Source organism: Anas platyrhynchos, chromosome 33, assembly GCF_047663525.1.
Source record: "Anas platyrhynchos isolate ZD024472 breed Pekin duck chromosome 33, IASCAAS_PekinDuck_T2T, whole genome shotgun sequence".
Taxonomy (NCBI): domain Eukaryota; kingdom Metazoa; phylum Chordata; class Aves; order Anseriformes; family Anatidae; genus Anas; species Anas platyrhynchos.
The window spans coordinates 8,746,695-8,771,422 of NC_092618.1; the positions used below are offsets into that span (position 1 = coordinate 8,746,695).

The 24,728-nt window shown below is 55.8% G+C and overlaps 1 long non-coding RNA gene across 2 annotated transcripts; it reads left to right on the top strand.

Annotated features, from left to right (window-relative positions):
* Nucleotides 1-1,138: 1,138 nt before the first annotated feature.
* Nucleotides 1,139-12,341, top strand: LOC140000362 (uncharacterized). Of its 2 annotated transcripts, none has more exons than XR_011805505.1 (3): nt 1,139-1,246; nt 1,334-1,597; nt 5,921-12,341. It is a non-coding gene; the product is annotated as an uncharacterized lncRNA (long non-coding RNA). The 2 variants fall into 2 exon arrangements; XR_011805504.1 differs by lacking the exon at nt 5,921-12,341 and adding an exon at nt 2,929-4,944 and having other exon boundaries at nt 1,140-1,246.
* Nucleotides 12,342-24,728: the final 12,387 nt, after the last annotated feature.

Consider the following 24,728-nt stretch of genomic DNA (forward strand, 5'->3'; position numbering starts at 1 on the left):
AAGGGGGTCCCAAAACCCATGGGGGTCCTGAGGTTCTCAGGGGGCTCGGTGCCTATGGGGGGCCATGGAGGGTCCTGGTGCCCACGGGGGTCCTGGTGTTCATGGGGGTCCCGGTGTTCTTGGGGGGTCCCGGGGGGGCCTGGTGCTCAGAGGCGTCCTGGGGGAATTGGTGCTCATGGGGGTCCTGGGGTTCATGGGGGTCCCGGGGGTCTCAATGCCCTTGGGGGGGTCCTGGTGCCCATGGGGTTCTTTAGGAGGGTCCCAATTCGGAGGGGGGGTCCCGATTTGGGGGCGGGGGGGCTCCTTACCCACAGTGGTGAGCAGGGTGGTGGAGAAGAAGAAGGCGGAGGCCAGGTCCCACCGCGGGGTCCCGGAGGCGTTGAGGGTCCCGGGGGGGGTCCCGAGGGTCCGCGCCCCCCCCTCCAGCACCCAGAGCCCCAGGGTGCCCAGCAGCAGCAGCCCCCCCTGGGCCACCGTGTGGCCTTGGGGACGTGGTGGCCATGGGGACATGGTGGATATGGGGACATGGTCATCCTGGGGACATGGTGGCCACGGAGACATGGTGGCCATGGGGATGTGGTGGCCATGGGGACATGGTGGCCTTGGGGACAAGATGGCCGCCGTAGCCAGGAAATGGCCACGACACCTCAGGGACAGCCCTAGGGCCACCACGGCCACCGTGTGGCCTTGGGGATGTGGTGGCCACGGAGATGTGGTGGCAACAGGGATGTGGTGGATCTGGGGACATGGTGGTCTTGGGGAAGTGGTAGCCCTGGGGACGTGGTGGCCTTGGGGACAAGATGGCCGCCGTGGCCAGGAAATGGCCACGACACCTCAGGGACAGCCCTAGGGCCACCACGGCCACCGTGTGGCCTTGGGGACGTGGTGGCCTTGGGGATAAGATGGCGCTGGGGACATGGTGGATATGGGGCCGTGGGGGCTATGGGGCCATGGGGGCTATGGGGACGTGGTGGCCCTGGGGACATGGTGGCCTTGGTGACGTCATGGCTTTGGTTGCCATCATGGCTTTGGTGACGTGGTGGCCTTGGTGACGTCATCACCTTGGTGGCACGGTGGCCTTGCTGACATCACACCCTTGCTGACGTCACGGCCCCGCGCGCCCGTCCCCATGGCAACCGCCACTTCCGGCCCCGCCCCGCCGCTCCGCCAACAGCTTCCTCCCGCGCTCCTCACGTGACCGGAAGCGGAAGCGCCATGGAGCCCCCGGGAGCGGCGGCGGGGCTCGGTGCGGACTCCCCGGCGCCCCCCCCCTCCCCCGACCCCCCCCGACCCCCCCTGACCCCCCCTCTCCTCTCCTCTCCTCTCCCCGCAGCCCCCAAGCGCCGCGGCCCGGGCCCGGCCCCTCCGCGGATGGCGGAGCCGCGGCCGCTCTTCGACGACACCAGCGGCGGGGCCGCCCCCCCCCCCCCACGGCCCGGCCCGGGCCTACGGGGCCCCCCCGGCGGCCCCCCCGGCGTCCTCCGCATCCCGCCTGCCCCCCCCCGCCGCCGCCTTCCTGGCCGAGCCCGTGTCCAGCCTGGCCGCCGCCTACGGCAGCAGCTTGGCCAGCCAGGGCCGGGACATCGTGGACCGGAACGTGAGGAGCGGGATAAGGGGGGGTGGAGGGAGAATTGGGGGGGGTGGGGGGGGGCGGCGGGGAGCTATAGGGGGCTGCGGGGGGCTACAGGGGGCTATATGGGGCTAGGGGGGCTATAGGGGGCTCTAGGGTGCTATGGGGGGCTATTGGGGGCTACGGGGGGCTATGGGTGGCTACGGGGGGCTGTACTCGGCTCTGGTGAGGCCGCACCTCGAGTACTGTGTTCAGTTTTGGGTCCCTCGCTACAAGAAGGACATGGAGGTGCTTGAGCGGGTCCAGAGAAGGGCGACGAAGCTGGTGAGGGGCCTGGAGAGCAAGTCCTATGAGGAGCGGCTGAGGGAGCTGGGCTTGTTCAGCCTGGAGAAGAGGAGGCTCAGGGGCGACCTTATCGCTCTCTACAGATACCTTAAAGGAGGCTGTAGTGAGGTGGGGGTTGGCCTGTTCTCCCACGTGCCTGATGACAGGATGAGGAGGAATGGGCTAAAGTTGCGCCAGGGGAGTTTTAGGTTGGATCTTAGGAAGAACTTCTTTACCGAAAGGGTTGTTAGACACTGGAACAGGCTGCCCAGGGAAGTGGTGGAGTCACCATCCCTGGAAGTCTTTAAAAGACGTTTAGATGTAGAGCTTAGGGATATGGTTTAGTGGGGACTGTTGGCGTTAGGTCAGAGGTTGGACTCGATGATCTTGAGGTCTCTTCCAACCTAGAAATTCTGTGATTCTGTGACTTATTGGCTCAGCTCTGGTCAGCAGAGGGGCCCTTAGCAAACATGGGGCAGCTTCCAGATCCTTCTCACAAAAGCCACTCCTATGGCCCCGTGCTACCAAAACCTTGCCAGGTAAAACCACTACAGGGAGGCGCATCTCATCTGGTGGTAGCAGGCCAGTGTCACATAGACCCTCCCATGATCAGCAAGCCCAAAGTTCTACCAGTTGCACCAGTCCCGAAGCTACGTGTTAATGTGATGAGTCTGCTTGTCAGCATCGATCCCCCCTATCGGAAGGACAGAGGCAAACACAACCTGTGCCCCTGATCCTTTAAGTAGTCGCCCCAAAGCCCTAAAGCCCCTTTTTTTACTAGGCATTAGTAACAAAAACTTGAACAAGGTGGAGATAAATTAACTTGGCTACAGCATTAAAGATGAGCTTTGCGCAGTGGTCAATTGCTGGCTGGCTTGAGGCGCGTGGCTGAGGGTCTCTAATGAATTGTACGACTGATTCGGGCGCGTGGACAGCGCATGTGGTTACGGGGAAAGTATATGTAGCAGAGAAAAATGGCAATAAAGGCCTTCTGCTCAAGAGGCATCGGGAGACCGTGTCTTTCATCCCTTCAGGTCTGCCCCCTTCCAACTCAGGATATTGTATGATTCCAAGTGTGGAACCCAGCATTTGGCCTTGAATGCCACGCAGCTGGATGCGGCCCGTTGATCCAGCCTGTCCAGATCCCCTTGCCCAGCTTGGTGTCGCCCACGAACTTACAGCGCCCGGTGGGGCCCATCCAGCCCAGGCACGTGTCACATGGGACCCTTGGTGACCTCCCTTGGTGACACCCCAGGGGTCCGCCTTATATGACTGCAGCTGTGGCTCGGACCCTCAGCGTCGGTGCACGGCAGTGACGGACAGGGCAGGAGCACTGGGCCTTCGAGGAGTCCCCGAGCATAGCCCACGCCTGCCCGAAGGAGCCTCCGTTTTCTATTTGAGAACTCTCCCACTCCAGAGGCTCCTTCTGAATCTGATGAGGAGGGAGGCATGCCCCCCAGGCAGCCCAGGCTGGCCTGGCAGGAGACCTGGTCTTCTGAGGGCAGCAACTGGCCAGCAGAGGACAGCTTGCTGGCAGAGGACAGCACCCCGGTAGAGGACATTTTGCCGGCAGAGGACAGAAGCCCAGCAGAGGACAGCTTGCTGTCAAAGGGCAGCAGCCCGGTAGAGGACAGCAGCCTGGCAGAGGACAGGAGACCAGCAGAGGACAGCTTAGTGGTAGAGAACAGAGGTTTGACAGAGGACAGCAAGAAGGAGTTGCAGTTGCTGGATCCCAGTGAGTCGTGAGTCCTCTCTGTACCCCTCCCTGCCACTGTAGGGGTGGACAAAAACACCACCTGAACTCCCACTCCATCCACTACCCGTCCCAGTCCCCTAAAGTCCCGCTCGATAGTCTTCAGGCTTCTATCTTCAGTAGTATCACTGCCGGCCTGGACTATCAAAAGACGATAGTAATCAGAGGGGAAAACCAGGTTGGGAAGCTTTCTGGCAACGTCCATGACCCTAGCCCCAGGGAGGCAGCAGACTTCCCTACGGGTAGGGTCAGGCTAACAAATAGGGCCCTCTGTTCCCCTCACAAGGAAGTTGCCTTCTCAGGGGAACAGAGGGAACTTCTCAGGGTCCTTGGTGGCCTCCAAGTTAGCTCAGCGTCATGGCACCGAGTCACTGTGAAGGAGCTGCTGGAATAACGAGACAACAACCTAGTTCTATTAAATATATATATTGCTCTTTTGAGGACTGCTGCGGGGCTAGCGGCAACACGGCAGTGGAAATCTCCGTCCTGACATTGCCTTATGCCTTGACGTCAGATTCACGGTGGTTTCAACTGCCAGGGAACGGACCATGGGTTCCGGGTCTTTCTCTGAAGGCTGGAGGACTGCAAAAGAAAGAAGAGCAGAGATGAAAACCCACTCCTTGCAGAGATCCCCAGGCATCCCCTGCAGAGCATGCCAGCCCCACTCGACTCTTCCCCAGGCCAGGAGGAGCAGGAGGGACAAAGGAATCCGTTGAAAGCTGCTGCTCAGCAATGTCCCAAATGCAGCCACCAGTCCTTCCCCACCTGCGCACCACAGGTCAAGTGGGGCACCTTCACAAGCTGGTTCCCTCACCACCTGCCTCCATCCCTTGGGAGGATTCACACACTCCAGGAATCTCCTGGACTCTTTCCTCTCGCTATTGTGCTTCCCCATGAGAGCAAGGGCTAGCAATCGTGACCCTGCTCCTAGCTGCTTGTAGGCTGTCTCATCTCCCTCTTCGTCCTGGTTGCGTGCTCTACAACAGGCTCCCACCTTCTGTCAGCCTTACTGCCCTTTCCCCTGACTCTTCCTCAGGGACACTCAACCCTTTCAGCGGCACTGCCCAGCTCCAGGCTGGGAGGCCATTCCCTGACACCACAGGCTACCCCGTCTCCTCTCCCTCGTTCCTATGGCTGCATTGCTCCTCCGCCCCGAAGCATTTCCCTGGAGCAGGGCAAGGCACGGGGGCCTCTGCCGCTGTCCCCCCAGCCCTAGCACACCCCCCACTGCCCTCACTCACCGCTGAGGATTTCATTCAGCTTCTCCTCGCTCTGGTCCTTGCAGTAGCGCGCAGCAAGACCTAGACACAGAGATCCCATCAGAGCCCCGCTCCCCAGCACGCTCCCAGCAGCACAGCCCCTGGCCTGGCCAGCCAGGCTGTGCCCCCTCCTGCACCCTGGAGCAAGGGCCCAGTCGGGGGGCTCTGGGGGCAACAGGGCAGTGCCTGGGGCTGCCAAAGGCTGCCCCAAGAGGGACCCAGGGGCTGGGCTCACCAATGAATCTGACGGCCTCAAGTCGCACAAGGGTCTGAGTGGCCTGCAGGTAGGGCTGGCTCTGCTGCAGGTATTCTTCTACTCTGCCTCTGTCCTGCTGCAGCTGGAGAGAGAGAGAACACAGGGTCACGGGGCTTGCACACCCTCTCCAGGGTCTCCTCCAGCATTCTGGGGGCAGGGAGGTCAGAGGGGCCTCCAGAAGAGCCCCCTGGGGCTCTGTGCTGGCAGGAAGGGAGCGAGGATGCGGCTGCAGGCAGCGGGCTCTGGCCGGGCGCGTTTGCCCAGCTGGAGCAAACCAAGTTGGGTCCTTACCAAGCACTCCCCGATCCTCCATGTCTGTTCTGTCTGGGCCAAGCGCTTCAGCTCCTTGCGTCGCAGAAACTCTGCAGCCACGGCGAGAGCTTTCCCAGAGGCCTGCGGAGCAGCAGAGGTTGGGAGGTAGCAGCACAGCCTTGGGAAGGAGACCCTCTGTCCCCTCCTCTTGGCAGGGCTGCGAGCCTTTCCCAGCGCGTTATGGGAGGCTGTGGTGAGGGGCAGCGTGCACTGGGTTCAGTGGCCAAGGCAAGGCCACGGGACTGCCACCATCGGAGGCAGCTCATGCTGCCGGCCAGAGATCCCCCAGAGCAACCCTGTGGCATCAGCACACCCTTGCCCACATAACTGCTCAGCTCTGAGATCTGTACCTTTGCTACGCTCTCACTCTGGTCTCTCATGTGAAAGTAGAGTGGGAGAAGGCTCCTGTGCACCGTCCTCTTCATTTCCTTCTTCCTTTGCCACAGCACAGCTTTCACCACGGCTTGGAAGAGGCAGATGGAGTGCTCCTGCACCTGGCTGGACGCCTGGCAGGGAGGAGGACAGGAGGAATTTCAGCATTAGCGTGGCCGATGTGAAGGGAGCTCCCAGCACTGTGAGATGCTTCAGCGCTGGATCCTTCCCAGAGGAGCTGCTCAGGGGCAGCTGCAAGGCCTGGTGCCCGTGAAGGGCAACGCAATCGGTTGCCATCGCAGGCTGCCCGCCAGCCACCCCACTTTCGCCACCAGCCGCACCAGCCATGCCCAAGCAGAGCTCCCCAGCGCCTGGGCTGACGAGGAGACTGGGAAGGCCCTGCCTGAGTGCTGCCCACAGGGCCGGGCTGAAGGGCAGCCCTCGTTACAGGGGGCCCAGCTGAGGGCTCGGGCTCCCGCAGCACACTTACGTGGTCAAAGAGTGGCAGGAGCTTCTCAGCCAGCTGCAGAGCCGGGCCACTGGCCTCCCTCCTCTCCACATGAGCCATCACGTTTCTCAGCACAGGCAGGGCCTTCAGCACCACGTCTGTGTTGGTGTCCTGCAGAGCCTCCAGGATGTCTGGCAGCACGACCTGAATTTTCCTTGCCTGTAGGAAAGACACCATTTCCCTTCCGTGAGGCAGTGAGAGACCACCCTGGGCAAAGGGCTCTGGTTCCTGAGCACCAGCCTCCTGCCTTGCTTCCTGGCAGCGGGGAGGGACGGGAGGGCAGAAGAGCAAAGCCCCAGGCTGCCAACATGGCTTTGCTTGACGATGGCCCGCTCACCTTCTCAGGGCTCTCTGACACGGTGCAGAGCCCTTTCAGAACCATCAAGCGCATCTCTGGTCTTGGGTGCCTCAGGTAGCTCTGGAGGTGCACTGGGTTACCAAAGTCCTCCAAAAAAATGTGATTGTGGCCCAGCATCTGCAAGAAAGAGCAGTGAGAGCCTGGCAGGGCCTGCAGGGCTCCCTGCAGCCTCTTCTTCTCCCACCTTTGGGCAGGGATGGGGCAGCGCCAGCTGGCACCAAAGAGGCACCAGGCGCGGGGAGCTACGGGGGCTTGCCGGCCCCAGGGACCATGTGTCCGTACGTCCTGCGGGAGCTGGCAGTTTGGGGGTAGATGGGCACAGGGCTGTGCCTGTGTGCCTGAAGGGGCACACGTAGCCCTGCTGGGAGCAAGGTTTCATCTGGGAACTCACAGCCAAGCGACGGATGCACGTGTCTTCGGTGACTGCGGTGCACCACAGGCACAGCGGCAAGTCTTCCATCATGATGTTTAAAACCCTCTTCAAGGTCTGCGGCATGGCCAGGATCACCTCCCACATGGCCAGGTCAGTGCTGCAAGCCCAGAATACTCTGTCAGTGAGGCTGCCTCAGCCGCAGGGCCACAAACTGGGCCAGCCCCAGAGGACCCAGGCTGTCCTGCAGCCCCTGTGACTTGGGGAGCACTGAGGGCCCAGCCTGGGCAGGCAGGAGGGGGCTGAGCTGGTGTTCCCTGGGGGCAGGGGGACTCTGGGCTGCCTTGGACAGCTGGGCTGCTGCAGCCCTGGCTGGCCCAGTAGGGCTGGAACACATTGGTGGGAAGGAGGGCTGTGCTCCTTGGGGATGTCCTGCTCTTTGCCATTGGTGTGGCAAGCAGAGAGTCTCCAGGTGCATCTCCCGACGCGGAACAAGCCCTCAAGGATGTTAAGGCCAGGACCTGTCACGTGGCGGAGAGAACTGCAGCAGGTTCTCAACTTCTTCCCTGGGCATCATGTTGGTCAGCTGGAGAAGCAGGGAGTCCAGGCACTGCCGCGCCGATGCCGTGTGGATGCTGCCCAGGTTTCTCCTGATGCGCTCCATGATTGTTGGCACCTTGGGGGACAAAGTGGGAATGGTGTTGCCAGCAGACCGCAGCCATTGCCACAGCTGCCACTCAAACTTTGGCCCCTTCCATTGCTCTCTGCTGGCTTCAGGTGGCTTCTGGAGCCCAAGAGACCCCGATGTGCGAGGGAGGCAGGGAGGGAGGCAGGGAAGGAGAGAGGAACCATGCCTGGAAGAGCTCAAGGGCAGGGCCATGGCCACAGGCCACTTACATCTGTCAGCCAGTAGTCAGGGTCCTCCAAGGCTGCGTCCAGCACGCTGCAGGCCCCCTGCTTGTCATGGATGCTGGAGTCTGGTAAAGCTTCCAGGGCTGTGAGGATGATGTCCAGCCTCTCAGCAGGGAAGAGATGTCCTCGAAACCGCTGTGGGAAGAAGGAGGAGCGAAGACATGCCTCACTGAGTGTCCCAAGGGTGCTGCTTAGCTGAGCAGCAAGAGCGGCTCTGGAGAGAGGGCCCTCGGGGGAAGGGGTGAGGATGGGGCATATGGGGCCAGAGTGCTGGCCCTGCAGGTAACCAGGGCTTGCTGGTGGCCAGGAGGGCTGGAGCTGCTGCCGGGACACAGGGGAGCAGCCTTCGCATAGCCCCAGCCTGGGGACAAGAGGAACCCTCTCAGCAGGGCGAGTGAGGCCGTGCCAGCCCCACCGGTTCTGGACCCCTTTGCTCACACGAGATGCCTGCTGATGCTGCGGACAAGATCCCCAGCAAGGCCAGAGCTCATTACCTTGGCAATTTCACACGGAGTTGATGTTATAGAAAATGGAAGTTTTGCATACTCCAATTTCTTGTGTCTCACTGCATAATTTACCATGTCCGCTCTCAATATGCATTCTAAACAGGGGGAAACAGCGAAGAGTCAGTAGGGAAGAGCATCTTTGCCAACAAGCTTGCCAAATGGTGAAAAGCACTTTCACTAGGAATGGCTGAGGAGGGAGGCTCGGACCCACGGCGAGGAGAGTGGTGGGCAGGGATGTAAAGCACAAGGTGAGGAGTGCTGGGAGCAAGAGGGACCTCAGGGATGATGCAGAAGGAGGAGAAGCAATGGCGTTGGGTGCCGTGGGGGTAGCAGCGTGTCACAGACCCCCTTCTGCTCGGGGTCAGGATGTGCAGGAAGCCCCCTGACACCTGCCTTTAAGACGGCAGGGAGCAAACAGTCAGGGAGCATTCTGGAGGGCGTCACCATCCCTGGTGATGCACGGCTGGCTCTGCTGTTCACTCCTCGGGGAAGATGCCGTTTGGGAAGTGCTCATCGATTGATGGCTTAGACTGGGGGACACCACAAAACAGCGTGGTAGGTGATCTGGGGAGGGTTGGGAAGGACAGCAGCAGAGAACTGCTCCTGGACGGCAGGTGAGCGTCTAGCTTCTGCGGAAAACGATAGCCAGAATGCTGCGGGAAGCTGCTGTGAGGAGCAGAGGAGGCCAGGGAACCTGGCAGAATTCCGTGGGCAGCCTCCACCAAGCACAAAAACAATCCTTCACAATACTCACAGAATCACAGAATGTCTAGGTTGGAAGAGACCTCAAGATCATCGAGTCCAACCTCTAACCTAACACTAACAGTCCCCACTAAACTCGGGGAAAACAAGTAGACATATCAGTAGATGTTTGTGTGCAGACGGACGCTGCCCACCACACCTTCTTACCTCTTCCTTTTCTGATGATGTTGTATATGTGAGAAAGAGTTTCTAAAGCTGTGAATCTGATGGAAATTTTGTCACCCGTGAAAATGAAGAGGATGCCCAGCAGCTGTCCCAGGATGGGGATGTAGAGCTCTCTGGAATCATCATCGCTATAGTTTTCATAGTCATCTGTGATCTGGGTGAGGAAGGGAGGAGAGACAAAGGGCTTAGTGGAGGCAGAGCCGGTCCCTGAGAGAGCACGGCCTGGGAAGGGAAGAGCAGGGGCGAAGGAGGGACGAAGACCCTCGATTCACGGTTCTGAGGCACTCACGTGCATCGAGGCTTGCCTCACAGGCACCCCTGAGTGGCAGGATGCTCTGGGATGCAGGAAAGGGTGAAGGGTTCGTTGTGCCTTACCTCGGCCTCAAAATACAAGACGATGAAAGCACTCAGCCTCTCAATCATCCTCACAGCTCTCTCACACACAGCTGGGTCTTTGGAGAGGGCAAAGTCCAGCAGCGCCTGCGAGGAGAGAAGTTGCTGGGTTGACAGTGGTCTGCAAATGAGACCTGAGAGGATTCTTTGGAAGTTCTTTGCAAATGCCAAACCTCCAAGATATTCTCCAACTCTATGCTGACACTGGTGTTGGGACAGTTGCGTACGAAGGCCGCCAGCATGGTGTCCATGGCTTTCATAGTCTGCAGGGAGGACAGAAGAGCATCGAATTATTTCTGTGGCCCTCCTCACCCCCAGGAGCTGGCTCTGAGCCCCTCTGAAGTTCAGGGGTGTCTTTGGGGCTAAAAAGCCACTGTGTGCAGACCTCCTGCAGCACAAGATCAGGTCGGGAAAGGGGCGAGGCTGGGAAAGCAAATCTGGGCCCCGGCCCTGCACTGGTCTCTGGTTGTGTCAGCACGGGGAAGCAAGGCAGCAGCTCAGCAGGACTGGGGGTGCCGGTACCTCACCCAGCACATACCTCAGTGAAGAGCGCTCTTTCTGTCTCTGGCACATCTGACTCGGGAGGCAGAAAGAAGATGCTCTTACAGCACACACGCAGGAGTCTCTCCTTTTTGCCATGCAGTACTATTGGCACGGTCTTGCTGAAGAAAAGAGAGAGAGGAGCCTGTTGGACGCAGTGCCTCGAGGCTTATGAAGGAGGACACGGACCTCCCTTGGCCAGGCATCCCTGGGAGGGACGGGCAGCCTCCCTGCCAGCTTCAGGGCCACCAGGACATTGCCACCAGGGGCTGGGCACGCACCTGAGGAGGGCGACAGTCTCCATGGCCTTCTGCCGGAATGCTGTGCGCAAGCTGTCCATGGGCTCCTTTTCCAGCAGCGCCTGCAGAGCACAAGCAGGATGAGACCTTGGAGCCGCCGGCACCCAGCAGCAGCAGAGCCAGCGCTGCCCCAGCCCTCGCCTCCCAGGGGGCTGGTGCCGGGGGGCCTTGCCCCTTCCCCAACCCGCTGCGCATCCTCTCACCATGATGTTCTCCACCAGGTTAGTTTGGCAGCAGAAGTCATGCAAGTTCATTGGCACACCCCTCTCTGTGACACATCTGCACAGATCGCAGATTTTGCTGAGGAACAGCATCTTCTGCTCCTCGTCGTCCTGGCAGCCACAAAGACACCAACAGAGCATTAGGGGGACACCCACGGCCAGCAGGACCAAAGCCTTGAGGGGTCTGGGGCTGTGTGGGACCCCTGGAGGGCAGCGCCAGGAGCACAGCTGTGATGCAAGCGGCTGCCATTACCTTTTCTGTGCCTCTGACATACGCCCTGATGAATTCCACGGCCTTGTCTCTGCACAGTTTCCATATATTACCTGGAAAGGAGGAAAGCAAAGAGTGCTGCAGAGAGGGGCTGAATGCAGGGGTGAGGAGAGGAAGGGCCCCAGCCCCAGAAGGCCGTGGGGAGGCCGCGGGGATGCCCAGAGGCTGCAGCAGCTCCGCTGGGAAGAGAGGCTGAGGGAGCTGGGCTTGTGGAGCCTGGAGAAGGCTGCGGGGGGACCTCGCTGCGGCCTCCCCGTGCCCAAAGGGGCCTCCAGGAAAGCTGGGGGGGGATCTTCATCATGGACTGCAGCGACAGGACAAGGGGTGACGGCCTTAACCTCAAAGAGGGCAGGTTTCTTTCGGACAGGCAGGGATTTCTCTCCTTCACGCCCAGGGCAGTGAGGCCTTGGCGCAGGCTGCGGTGCCCCCTCCCTGGCACTGCCCACGGCCAGGCTGGGTGGGCTTTGGGCAGCCTGGGCTGGGGGGAAGCATCGTGATCGCCGAGGTCCCCCCCAGCCCAAAGCGTCCTGGCATTCTGTGGTGCTGCGGAGGAAGCTCGGCCCCGTCAGCCCAAGCGCCGCTTTACCCAGGGAAGGAGTCCTGGAGTCAGGCAGGGGTCTCTGTGTCCCCAACCCTCCCCACCGCATCCCTAAGACTCACTGCGATCCAGCAGCTGCGACTCCCCTTCAGAAGCAGCCTCTGGAGTGGGAGAGCTCACAAGGATAAACCGGCGGCTCCTCCGGGCGGGCGGTTGCGGCATTGTGGGACGTGGGCTATGCTCGGGGACTCCTCGAAGGCCCTGTGCTCCTGCCCTGTCCGTCACTGCCGTGCACCGACACTGAGGGTCCGAGCCACGGCTGCGCTCTTATAAGGCGGAGCCCTGGGGTGTCACCAAGTGACGTCACAATGGGTGCCACTGTGACACGCGCCTGGGCTGGGTGGGCACCCATTGTGACGTCACTTGGTGACACCCCAGGGTGCTGCCTGACGCGAGCGCAGCCGTGGCTCGGACCCTCAGGCCCTGCTTCCCAGGACGTGGCTGAACACCGCTCGTTGATGGGAAGTAGAGAATAATTTTTTTTTCCCTCTCTCCGTGCTCCCGCGCGGACTGATTGTTTCTTTTGTTTCGTTTTTTTTTTTTTTTTCCTCCCCATTCCCTTTCCATTTAATTAAACCTTTCTCATCTCAAACCTCGAGTTCTCTGTGTTGTATTTTCTCCCCCTTCCTCTTTGAGGAGAGGGGGAGTGAGAGAGCGGTTGTGGTGGAGCTCGGCTGCCCACCTGAGTAAAACCACCACACTTTGTCCCAGCAGCTGCGGTGCCTTGTGAGGGGCTGGGGCTGGGGTGGCCGTGCCCAGAGCCCTGCAGCAGCCTGTGGAGGGCATTGCCCTGGGGCCAGCCCAGCCTGGGCTGCTGGGCTGGGCTGGGCTGGAGAGAGGGCAGGGTGGTGGGGAGAGGTGGGCAGGGGCCGGGCTGGGCTGGGCAGTGCCCGGCAGAGCACTTTGTTGACTTTGATGACTTTCACCTATTTCTTTGAGGACTGTAGACACCCGTCTCTGTTCACCACCTTGCTCTCATCCCAGCATTTCCATCATTTCACCAGTGTCTCATCAACCCTCCCCAGCTGCTCCTTCTCACACAAAGCCATGCTCTGATCACAGACGCTCTTTGGGTGACCTCTGGCAACGCAGCACAACACTCTGAGGGACAGTTCTTCCTCCTCGTGGCCAGCACCAACATTCCAAAGTGCACTTTGTGGCAGTTTTTTCTCTCCTACTCTTTTCTACTACAAAAGAAAGCTCCATCAGGGTGGAACCCCCTCCTAAAGTAGGCATCCCAATCCATCAGGCTCCTTGCGGCCTGTCAGCCAACCAGACAGAAGTCACCGCACCAGCATCTTCCAAGCCATGGGCCTGCTGCTGTCCAGTCATGGACTCAAGCAGAAGGGACAGGACAACCCATATGTGGGCCTTCTTTCTGCATGGGTCCTCCTGGGTATGTAGGCAGAGGGGATCCCACAGTCAGCATGCCAGCCAGGTGCCTTTTGCTGGCCTACCAGGGCCACTGGCAGATGTCAGCCGAAAAGTACCGATCCCAGCTCTAAGTCAAGGGTGACCTGCCACCTACAGACAGAAGTGACCTCTCAGTCCCTTTCTGTGACATGTTCCTGCTGCTGCCCTATCTTCTGCAGGGACAGAAGTGACCTTACCGTCACTGCCACAGTCACATTGCTCCTGCTGGTGCAGGACTTCCTGAGGCAGAGCTGAGCTCATCAGAGCATTCTCCCCTGTCTCCTCCTTGTGGCCCACAATCTGATGAGATCCATGGCCCCTCACATTCAGCTTTGAGTGCCATGACTGCAGAGCAACCTCATGGTTCCTGCCCTGTCCCAAGGGATGACGGGCCTAAAGTTAAGGCTTAGTAGAGGGGCTGAAGGTGAGGAGGTTAATGCACAGGAACAGGGGTTTTGGGTGTTAGGTGTTCATGTATATGACTAGGGACTAGGGCCCACCTTACTGGGTTAAAGATTAAGCAAAGTTTGAATGGGAATGTTTTGGTATTCTTATGTGGGTATCAGGTCTGTGTTTAGGGTATGGACAAGCTTTGTGGTTTAGGGTTTTGTTTAGGTCTCTCAGGCAGTTTCCTAGGGTTAAAAAGAGCATTTTAATGCTAGTGTTAAGGTCAGGGATCAGAGTGATTAAGAGAGTAAAAACAAGGGGAAGGGGCTATGTGATGAATTTTGGCTTCAAGGGATGCGTTGAGGTCAGGCATTAGAGTAGTGGATTCCTGACAGTGTGTACAGTAGCATTTAGGTTTAAGGATTAATGTTGCTGGTTAAAATAGGGCAAGGTCTTTACATGACTCTTTTAAGTCAGTGCTACAGCAGAATCAACATTGCCTGAACCTTCTAGCCTCCCAGAAATCATTGATTCCTGCTGGCCTCTTCTCTCTCCCAAATCTCACATTTCTCCTGGCCAGGCTTCTTCTGACCTCCCCATATCAGTCATCTTCTTAGGGGTAGTTTTCTGATGGCTTTCATGATCTCACAGTGTCTGTCTTACCTCTGTTGGCTACTCCTTTCTTAAGACAGACGCAGCACCGAAGCCAGGATGGAAAAGAACATAAAGGCTGCAGGAACACCCTGCACAATGTGCCCTGCAGCTCCGTACCACGCTAAAAATTTGTTTCCTGCCTCCAGCTTTTGGATATAGAATGGCTCCTATGCAGCCAGGGTAACTTTTTCCAGGCCCTCGTGCATGGTTCAGTTTACCCCAGGCATCTTGGAGGCAGTGGCCCCCTCTGTGTTGAAAACTGAAAGCAGTCCTGAAGGATGACTTCAGGCAAAAGCTGACACCTCTGACATGACAAGCCCTATCCAAGACCTCTTCCTTTATGGGGCCTACCAGGTACTCGGAAAGAGCGGATCTCACAAACTACAGGCACAGCAAGTGCCTTCTGCTTGCCTTTCAGGTACTTTTGCAGATATGAGCCTAATGGCATAGATCCCAGCCGGGAGTCAAGGGATGAGCTGCCAGCTATTTCTCCAAGAAGCCACCTCAAAGGCCATTTAACAGCCATTCACTTCCTGCTGGACTTAGAATTTCTGAGGCACCACCGCCTCATAATATCATACCTACAAAACACCCCCTTTTTGGCCTAGGACCTGCCCAGGTAGAAGTGATCTGATTGTGATCCTTCAAGCCCATGGCACTGCTGCTGGGCTCCCAGACCCTCTGATGCATGTGAACCAGTTCCGTGCCAGTTCTGGGAGGTGCTAGGGCAGGTGGGACCTTGCAGGCAATGTTCCAGCCCCATGACTGTTGTTGGTCTCTCAGCTCCTTGCACACAGCAAAGATCACTCTGACATGCAGATGTTGTGTGCCTGAAGCTGGCCTAGAAGACACTCTGGGAAGCGCCCTCCCAGCCCCTGCCCCAGCCCGAGCTGGCGGTGCTGCTCTGCAGAGCAAGGGGGCTGTGGTGCCCAGGGCACGGGGACACTCTGCAGGGCCATGCTGGGCAGGCTGGGAGGCAGACCCAGCTCATGGGGTCACTGTCATTGCCCAAGGCTGCAAGGAATCAGTCACCAGCCTCCTTTGCTGGGGCTACTGCGTGTCGTGGGGCTGCAGAGCTCTCCTCTGCCTGTTGGCAGCAGCTTGAGCACTTGAGCTCTGCTAAATTCACCTTGCACAGGCTCATGCTCTGCGGGCTCCACCTGTTTTATGGGCTCATGCTGCTCCGGCCAATACCCTGGACTCTGCTGGCAGATGCTAATTCCCTCTGCAAGAAACATTAACCTGCCAGCAGTCCCAGCACAGCCCCACAACAGCACTGGCACCAAGCTCCAGGAGCAGCCGGGCCTGGCCCCACCAGCAGGAGAGGGCGGCAGAGGCAAGAGAGCAGCTTGGCATGCCCCAAGCGCTGGTGCTCCCTGGCTGTGCTGCTGGAATGGGACTCTTTTCCTCTGCAAATGGGCACTGCCCCAGCAGAGCCAGACCAGGTCTCAGAGGAAGGACATCAGACAAAGAAGGCAGTGTAGGCTGTTTTATTTCGTTAAAAGTTCACAGAGACCATAATTCCACATGGACAGAGACTCAGTACATACACTAAACACACGTACAGAATTGGGAGTGGGACAAAAATGACATTTTATTGGGCAACCTAACCTGAAAAAAAAAAAAGAAACAACAACAAAACAAAACACAAAACTAAGTAATACCAGTACTAAAAATACACACTCACACACACAAAAACAACAAAAAAGGGAATATAGGTTGTTCTGTGTAAGTGATATTCTGAGTAATCTGCAGAAACAGACTGTGAAATTATTGTTTCCGAAGCAAATCAAGTCATCAGTTTCCACAAGGCATTCTTGAGGTCCTTGTTCCTCATGCTGTAGATGAAGGGGTTCACTGCTGGAGCCACCACCGAGAATAGAGCGGCCACCAACAGGTCCAGGGATGGAGAGGAGATGGAGGGGGGCTTCAGGTAGGCAAACATGCCAGTGCTGACAGTCAGAGAGACCACAACCAGATGAGGGAGGCACGTGGAAAAGGCTTTGTGCTGGTCCTTCTCAGAGGGAATCCTCAGCACAGCCCTGAAAATCCGTATATAGGACAACATAATGAAAACAAAACAAGCAAAGATTAAAGAAAGAGTAAATAAGAGTACAGCAACTTCCCTGAGGTAGGCATCTGAGCAGGAGAGCTTGAGGATCTGGGGGATCTCACAGAAGAACTGGGCCACTGCGTTTCCAAGGCAGAGGGACAGGGAAAATGTATTGGCTGTGTGCAGGACAGCACTGAGAAAGCCACTGCCCCAGGCAGCTGCTGCCATCTGGGCACAAGCTCTGCTGCCCAGGAGGCTCCCGTAGTGCAGGGGCTTGCAGATGGCAACGTAGCGGTCGTAGGCCATGACGGTGAGGAGGGAATACTCTGCTCCAACCAAGAAGACAAAAAAGAAGACCTGTGCAGCACACCCGTGGTAAGAGATGGCCCTGGTGTCCCAGAGGGCATTGGCCATGCCTTTGGGCAGAGTGGTGGAGATGCAGCCCAGGTCGAGAAGGGCGAGGTTGAGGAGGAAGAAGTACATGGGGGTGTGGAGGCGGTGGTCGCAGGCTACGGCGGTGAGGATGAGGCCGTTGCCCAGGAGGGCAGCCAGGGAGATGGCCAGGAAGAGCACGAAGTGCAGGAGCCGCAGCTCGCGCGTGTCTGCGAATGCCAGCAGGAGGAACTCGCTCACAGAGCTGCTGTTGGGCATTTGCTGACTTTGGACACAGGTATCTTTGAAGAGGAGAAAAAAAAATAGAACAGACTTCAATGAGGAAAACCTATTTCATCTCCTGGAAAGCCCGCAGCTTTCTGCAGCTCTCTTGCTTGAGCTCTGGGTGGTGCTGGCTGCGTGTGACACTGGGAGCAGGGGCTGCTGTGGGCTCCAGAGGAGTCCTTCCTGCTGTGCAGCAGGAGGGAAGCAGGACCGTGGGGGAAACTCAAGTGCAGTCCACTTGTCAGATCAATGAGCCATGCAGTCTTTTTGCAAACAACTCATCCGACCACACTGTAGAGCAAGAGAGATTTTATTTGCTGTATTTTCTTATAATTCCCCCTGTAATGCTTAGGACACCGATCATACTCGTGTTACGCTGAGAAAAAAACGGAGACAGCTGAGAGCAGAGAAGCCCCAGTCCGAGTGAGGCTGGACAGAATCCTTACCTTGGCCCTGGGGGCCTGAGCAGGATCTCAGCTCTTCCCCCCTAGCCAGGGCTGCCGAGGCCTCACTCCAGCTGCCCACAGACAGACATCCAGCAGCACGGACATGGCCTTAGCAAGGAGGTGTCTTCTCCTTGGGACGCCTGCATGCCACAAGGATGCCACGAGAGAGCTGCATCCTGCTGGAGAGCAGCCTGAAGCCCAGGAAAACACCCCGCAGACAGGTGAATATCCACACGCTGGGGTATTCCAGTATCCCAGGCACACAACATGCTGTACCTAGAGGATTCTTGGCCACTCTGTTCCTGCTGATCTTGGCCAAACTCTTCTTTCCCCCGCCTGTGCTCGCAGACCCCATCCCATGCGGCTGTGCTCAGCGCTGCCCTGCAGCACCCTGCCACCACCAGGGCCCTGCCAAGGGGCACCTCCATGCAGCAGGAGCTATGGGGCAGCTGAGAGAGAGCCCTGCATCACCAGCAGGGTGTTCGAGGCTTCTAGGGTGTCAGGGGCACCTGGCTTAGGCCACTCCAAGGGGCTTCTGCCAGACTTCCTCACCTCGCAGTGCAATCCAGCAGGACTCTCACAGCCTACTGCATTGCCCACCGCCCTCCCAGAAACAAGACCCTTCCAGGAGCTGCAGCTGCATGGCCCTGCAGCCAGAGACTTACCTTGTCAAGGGCTGTGCAGGTTTCTCCTGCAGGCAGCTCTCAGCACCCTCCCACTCCCAACTGCCTCCAACCTGTGAGGAATGTTTTAACAATTCCAATTCGTGTCCATAAATTCGTGTCCATAAAGAATAATTCTGTTTGAATCCTGTCTGCCTCTGTTTGAATCCTGTCTGCCTCTGGGCCCTGCACTGGCAGTTTAATTCTTGAACCACAGATGCAGTGTGTCCCAGTCTCCCCCTCATTCCAGTCAATTTATCAAGTCTTCAGAAAACACTCCTTAAATTTATGAACCTGTTTGCTTTTGTTATTCCTGACTTCTAGTTCTAACAGTTACAGTTTTTTTCTGTCTTCTTCGAGATTGATTTAACACTGCTATAGATGTTATGTAGATGACTGTAAATAGCTGGGAAAGAATGTTTTAATTGCTCGTGAGTCGTCAACCTGTTTGGGAGTTTCAGAACAACTGATAATAACTGGTGACTGCTGGTGACTGTTATGAGATCCTTGGTATCTGGCCAGGGGGGCCAAGAGATTAAGAGGAAGAAAAAAGAAGCTGAAGGACAGTTGGGAGACAAGACCTGCGGAGAGTGTACAGAGAGTGTTCCATAAACTTGGAATAGTGCCGAGTAAGTACAAAGGGTGAGAGGAAGACTACGAGCCTTCAGCATGAAAGACCCCTAGAGACCCCCAGAGGAGACTGATGCGCATGCTCCAGTAGGAGGAACTGGACCCCAGAAGCTAATTATAATAATCTACTTTTTAAGAAGTAGTAATGAATATGTATTAGTCTAGGTGCATAAAAATCAGCTGCTTGATGTAACTGGTGTGCGTCCTGGTGGAGTGGAGACTCCCGGTGCACCCAGCGCTGTTTGCTTACCTCTATTCCTTTATATTCTTTTAATAAATCCTATTTTTTTATTTAATCCTAATTTGAATCCTGAGCCATTTATAACAAACCCCTCTCTCCTCTCCTCTCCCCATGGGGGTCAGAGCCCCCAGCCCTTCTGCGCTGTGCAGAGGAGCTGCTCCTGGGCAGAGCTGTCTCTCTGCACCAGGGCCCTCTTGCCAGGAGCTCTCCCTGTCCCAGGAGCCCAGCCCAGATCAGCAGCAGAGGCATTGGAATCAGCCCTCTGGGGGCTTTGGCGATGAGCCCATGAACCTCAGGCACTGAGAGTGCGTTGAAGAAATCTCTCAAGAAATCCAAGGCAGATGCAAGTTTCCTGCAGTGTCCCCCTGAGGGGGGACTCTGCTGGCACTGACACAGCCTCCCTTGGAGCTCATTAGAGCAGAACACTGGAGGCAGTGAGGACAGGTAGACAAATGTGAAGGTGACACTGATGTATTGAAAAACAGGCTTTGACCCCAGGCTCCTGGGAAGGGAGATCCTTTCCCTTCACACAGGAGCTCAGGGCTCTTCCTGGGCAGTAGGAGATGGGGATGTCCATGGCCCAGTGCAGGAGAAGGGTACGACTCCTGCCTGGTTCATGGCTGGTGAGGAGGCAATGAGACCCTGGTGCTTTAACAAGAAGCTGCCTCCTCATAGGCCTCGCTGTCGGAGACAAGAGCCCTAGCCATTGACACACAGACCTCAGGCCTGTTGGGACTTTCAGCCTTTCCAGTGTGCTTGCTCCTCTCCACACCAGGCTGTCCAAGAGATTCACAGACCTGCACCTCTTTCCCTGCTGGCTGTGTGGTGTCTCATCAGATCGGAGCCGAGCATGGTAACTTACATTTTCTTGGTGGCCATGCTCCTCATAAGGCAGCTCTGTAGGAAGTTGGCCTGGTTCCTGGTGAGCTCCTGGTGAGCTCGTATGGCATCCCTCGTGGTGCCCAGGCCCTCCTCCTCCTGGGCACTGCTCACTCAGCAAGGTCCCAGTCTGCCCTGATGTGTGGGGTTCCTCTTCCTCTGGTGCAGGATGAGGCTTTTCTTCTTGTAAATGTCAAGAGGTTTCTGTAGGCAAAATCCTGCAGTTTCTCAAGGTTCCCCTGGACCTTGAATGCTCCATTCTTTCATCTGTTAATTTCTGCAGGAAGACGGCTCCCCCTGATTGTGCTGTCTCTCACAAGATAGCATCAATGAGGTGTTAGTAGATATTGTGGACAGTAGAGGAGTAACCAGTTGAACAGAATTGCAGCACAGACTCACAGAAGGCTGGTGGATGGAAGGCTGCCAGATTCCACCTTTTCTGTGCTTCTCATGTATGCTGTCATTTTGTCTGAAGCTGTGTCCTAAATGTTGTTAGGGTGGGCAAGGACAAAATTGGAAGGGCCAGACCCTAGCGGAGATCAATCTATCTATTGCTGTCAGAGACAATAAGAAAGGTTTTTATAATGAAAGGAGAGCAGAGGGGAAGGGAGGGGAGGGGAGGGGAGGGAAAAGAGAATCTTCATCCTTTATTGGATGTGGGAAAACAGAATTAGAAGAGATGTGGAAAAGGCTGAGGTACTTAATGCATTCTTTACCTCAGTGTTTAGCAGCAAGACCAGTTGTTCCCCTAGTACTCAGCCCTCTGAGCTGGTAGATAAGGACCTTCAGCAGAATGAAGCTCTCATGAGGAAATGTTGAGAAAACTGCTACTGCACTCAGATGTGCACAAGTCTAGGGGGCTAGATGGCATCCACCCGTTGTTACTGAGGGAGCTGGCTGAAGTGCTCTCCAAGCTGCTTTCCATCACTGACCAGCAGTCCTGGCTATCAGGGGAGGTCCCAGTCACCCGGTGACTAGCAAACGTGACGTCTGTCTACAAGAAGGGCCGGAAGGAGGATCCGGGGAACTACAGGCCTGTCAGTCTGATCTTGGTGCTGGGGAAGCTCATGGAGCAGATTGTCACGCAACGCTTCCAGGACAAGCAGGTGAGCAGGCCCAGTCATCATGAGTTTATCAACGCCAGGTCCTGCTTGGCAAATCTGATCCCCTTTGAAGATAAGGTTATGCTTTCAGTGGACAAGGGGAAGGCTGTGGACGTGGTCTACCTAGACCTCAGTAAGGCTTTTGAAACCATTTCCCACAGCATTCTCCCAGAGGAACTGGCGGCTCAAGGCCTGGATGGATGGATGCATCAATGGGTCGAAAACTGTCTGGGTGGCCAGGTCCAAATTGCTGTGGTGAATGGAGCTAAATGCAGCTGGAGGCCAGTCACTAGTGGTGTCCCACTGGGCCCAGTACTGGGGCCACTTCTTTTCAATATCTCCATCAGTGATCTGGACAAGGGGATCAAGTGCACCCTCAGTGAGTTTGCAGATGACACCTAGTTCAGAGAGAGTGTTGATCTCCTTGAGGGTAGGAAGGCTCTGCAGAGGGAAATGGATAGGCTGCACCCATGGGCTGAGGCCAACTGGATGAAGTTCAACAAGGCAAAGTGCCGGGTCCTGCACTTGGGCACAACAACCCCATGTAATGCCACAAGCTGGGGGAAGAGTGCGTGGAAAGCCGCCCAGCAGAAAGGCTCCTGGGGATATTGGTAGATAGTCAGCTGAATATGAGCCAGCAGTAACTAGGGGTAATGGTTTTAAACTGCAAGAGGGTAGATCCGGATTAGATATTAGAAAGTTGTTTACTCAGAGAATGATTAGGCACGGGAACAGGCTGCCCAGAGAAGCTGTGGCTGCCTCATCTCTGGAAGCAGGGCCAGGTTGGATGGGGCTTTCAGCAACCTGGTCTAGCGGAAGATGTCTCTGCCCATGGCAGGAGAGTTGGAATTATGTGATCTTTAAGGTCCTTTCCTACCCAAACTGTTCTGTGATTCTGTAAATACGAAAGGCAGCAACATACCAGCTACTAGGAAGAAAAATGAACTCTATCGCAGCCAAAACTAGGACAATATCCACCCCTAATTCCATACCATATACGTCATGCTTAGGTCCAACACTTTTCAATTAATCACCGCCACCTTTCCTGTCTTTTGATTGTTGTCTCTCTCCGTGCTACCCCATCCCGAGAGACAACATCACTTGGCTGCCTGGACGTCTGCTCCCCAAGCAGGGACACCAGAGACAGACACACCGTGTCTAGCTCAAGTGCCAATTTATTGCTGCGTAGCATAGCTTCTTATACACATGACTGCCCCAGATCCCCGTGACCCTTTGCCCCACCCACGGTCCCTCCCAATCCTCCCCCCCACATTGATGTGCACACAAAAATATCATGCCCTTACTCTGTTGGTGTCTGTAACAATAACAATAACAACCTACTCCTTTTGTGTCTTTTTTTTTTTTCTTTTTTTTTTTTTCTCCCAGTTCTCTCCTTCATTGCATTGGATAAATAGATCTGTAGTGCTGAGCTGCCTCCTGGGTCAAACCACTGCAAGTCTTTTTGGTGCCTAGCATGGAGCACAAAGGTTGAGATGACAAATCGGACCAGAGCATTTTAAAAGTAAATTGTTATAAGCAATAGATCAGTTTAACAGTTGCTTTAACAGTTGCTGATCACAATGTTGATCTTTTTGATCTTGGGGCTGTTGTGCTTGTTTTCAGAATTGTGTTGTATAGCACATCACTAACTGTCTGTCTTCCATGTCATGCTGTTCATCAATTCTGGGGGCTGGTTTAAGGTTACTGTTTTGATGTATGGGATAACACTGACTTATGACAGGATAAAATTATTGCCACCTCTGTACCTCGGGAACCATCTCTTCATCTCTTAGAAACTATTAATAGTTACATTATTTTACACTTTTTGCCTTTTCTCCTGTGCAGGGTGGGGCAGGAGGTGGGGGGATGGAACTGGTGTGGACAGTGGGGGACGTTTCTCCCCACTTCTTCACTCTCCCTTTCTTCTTCTCCTCCGGGCTAATTACAATAGCTCTTGAAAGCTTTGAATATCCGTGGGATGGCCGAACCAGCATGTTTCTGTTGTCCCATCTCCTAAATGTGATTCAGGTTTTGTATAATTTTAAACAACTACTTAAGCATGCCATCCAGAGATCTTTCCAGAGGCAGGAGAGTTAGGAGTGGCAGGGACTGTGTGAGGATATGGGCAGGAACCTAGAGCAGTGGGCACCTCCAGTGCTTTGGAGCTTCACCTCTGAGAATGTGCAGAATCCTAGAAAAAACTGTGAAATGCTTGAAAACTGCGTGTGATCACCCTGGCATTTCCAAAGAGACACAAATTACTGGAATGTGCTGGGGCTTGACCTGTGCTTAACAAGCCACAGGCAACACGTCTCCGACCCCTGGGACTTTTCCTGCAGGCACACGCCAGTCCCTGTGGCAGGCCCATCAGCCACTCCAACTTCTCCTGGACAGATGCTCCATTCTGTCAGTTGTTAATTTCTGTAGGCAGATGACTCACCCTGATTGTGCTGTCTCTCACAAGATAACAGCAACAGGAGTTGCAGGACGCTTTAGAGAATACGGCAGTAAGCAGTTGAACGGAATTACAGCATAGACTCAGGTAAGGGCAGGGGATGTAAAGCTGCCACGTTCCACCTTTTCTGTGCTTTTTTTCCATCCATTTTTTCGTTTGGTGTGGAGCTCAGTCCTCCATGTCTTGAAGCTGTGCAGGGACAAAATCAGAATGGCCAAATCCTAACTGGAGCTCTATCTGACTATTACTAACAAAAAGAGTAATTATATATATATATATATATATATATATATACACATATATATACACATAACAAGAGCATTAAGGAGCATCTCCATTCTGAATTGGATGTGAGGGGAATGATAGTGACATAGAACCATAGAAGACATGAGGAAAAGGCTGAGGTACTTAATTCCTTCGTTGCCTCAGTTTTTAGCAGCAAGACCAGTTGTTCCCCTGGTACTCAGCCTCCAGAGCTGGTAGATAGGTACAGGGAGCAGAATGAAACACTCATAATCCAGGAGGAAATAGTTAGAGAACTGCTACTCCACTTAGATATACACACATCTATGGGGCAGAATTGGATCCACCTGTCACTACTGAGGGAGCTGGCAGAATCACTTGCCAACCTGCAACCATCATTGATCAGCAGTCGTGGCTATCAGGGGAGGCTGCGGTCAACTGGCGACTAGCAAATGTGACGTCTGTCTACAGGAAGGGCTGGAAGGAGGAGTCGGGGACCTACGGATCTGTTATTCTGTCCACGATGCTGGGAAAGCTCATGGATCAGATTATCCGGAGTACCATCACACAACACATTTCCCCCTGTACTCGGCTCTGGTGAGGCCGCACCTCGAGTACTGTGTTCAGTTTTGGGCCCCTCGCTACAAGAAGGACATCGAGGTGCTTGAGCGGGTCCAAAGAAGGGCGACGAAGCTGGTGAGGGGCCTGGAGAACAAGTCCTACGAGGAGCGGCTGAGGGAGCTGGGCTTGTTCAGCCTGGAGAAGAGGAGGCTCAGGGGCGACCTTATCGCTCTTTACAGATACCTTAAAGGAGGCTGTAGTGAGGTGGGGGTTGGCCTGTTCTCCCACGTGCCTGGTGACAGGACGAGGGGGAATGGGCTAAAGTTGCGCCAGGGGAGTTTTAGGTTGGATCTTAGGAAGAACTTCTTTACCGAAAGGGTTGTTAGGCACTGGAACAGACTGCCCAGGGAAGTGGTGGAGTCACCATCCCTGGAAGTCTTTAAAAGACGTTTAGATGTAGAGCTTAGGGATATGGTTTAGTGGGGACTGTTGGCGTTAGGTCAGAGGTTGGACTCGATGATCTTGAGGTCTCTTCCAACCTAGAAATTCTGTGATTCTGTGATTCTGTAACACTGAAAGAACAGTCGGGTGATCA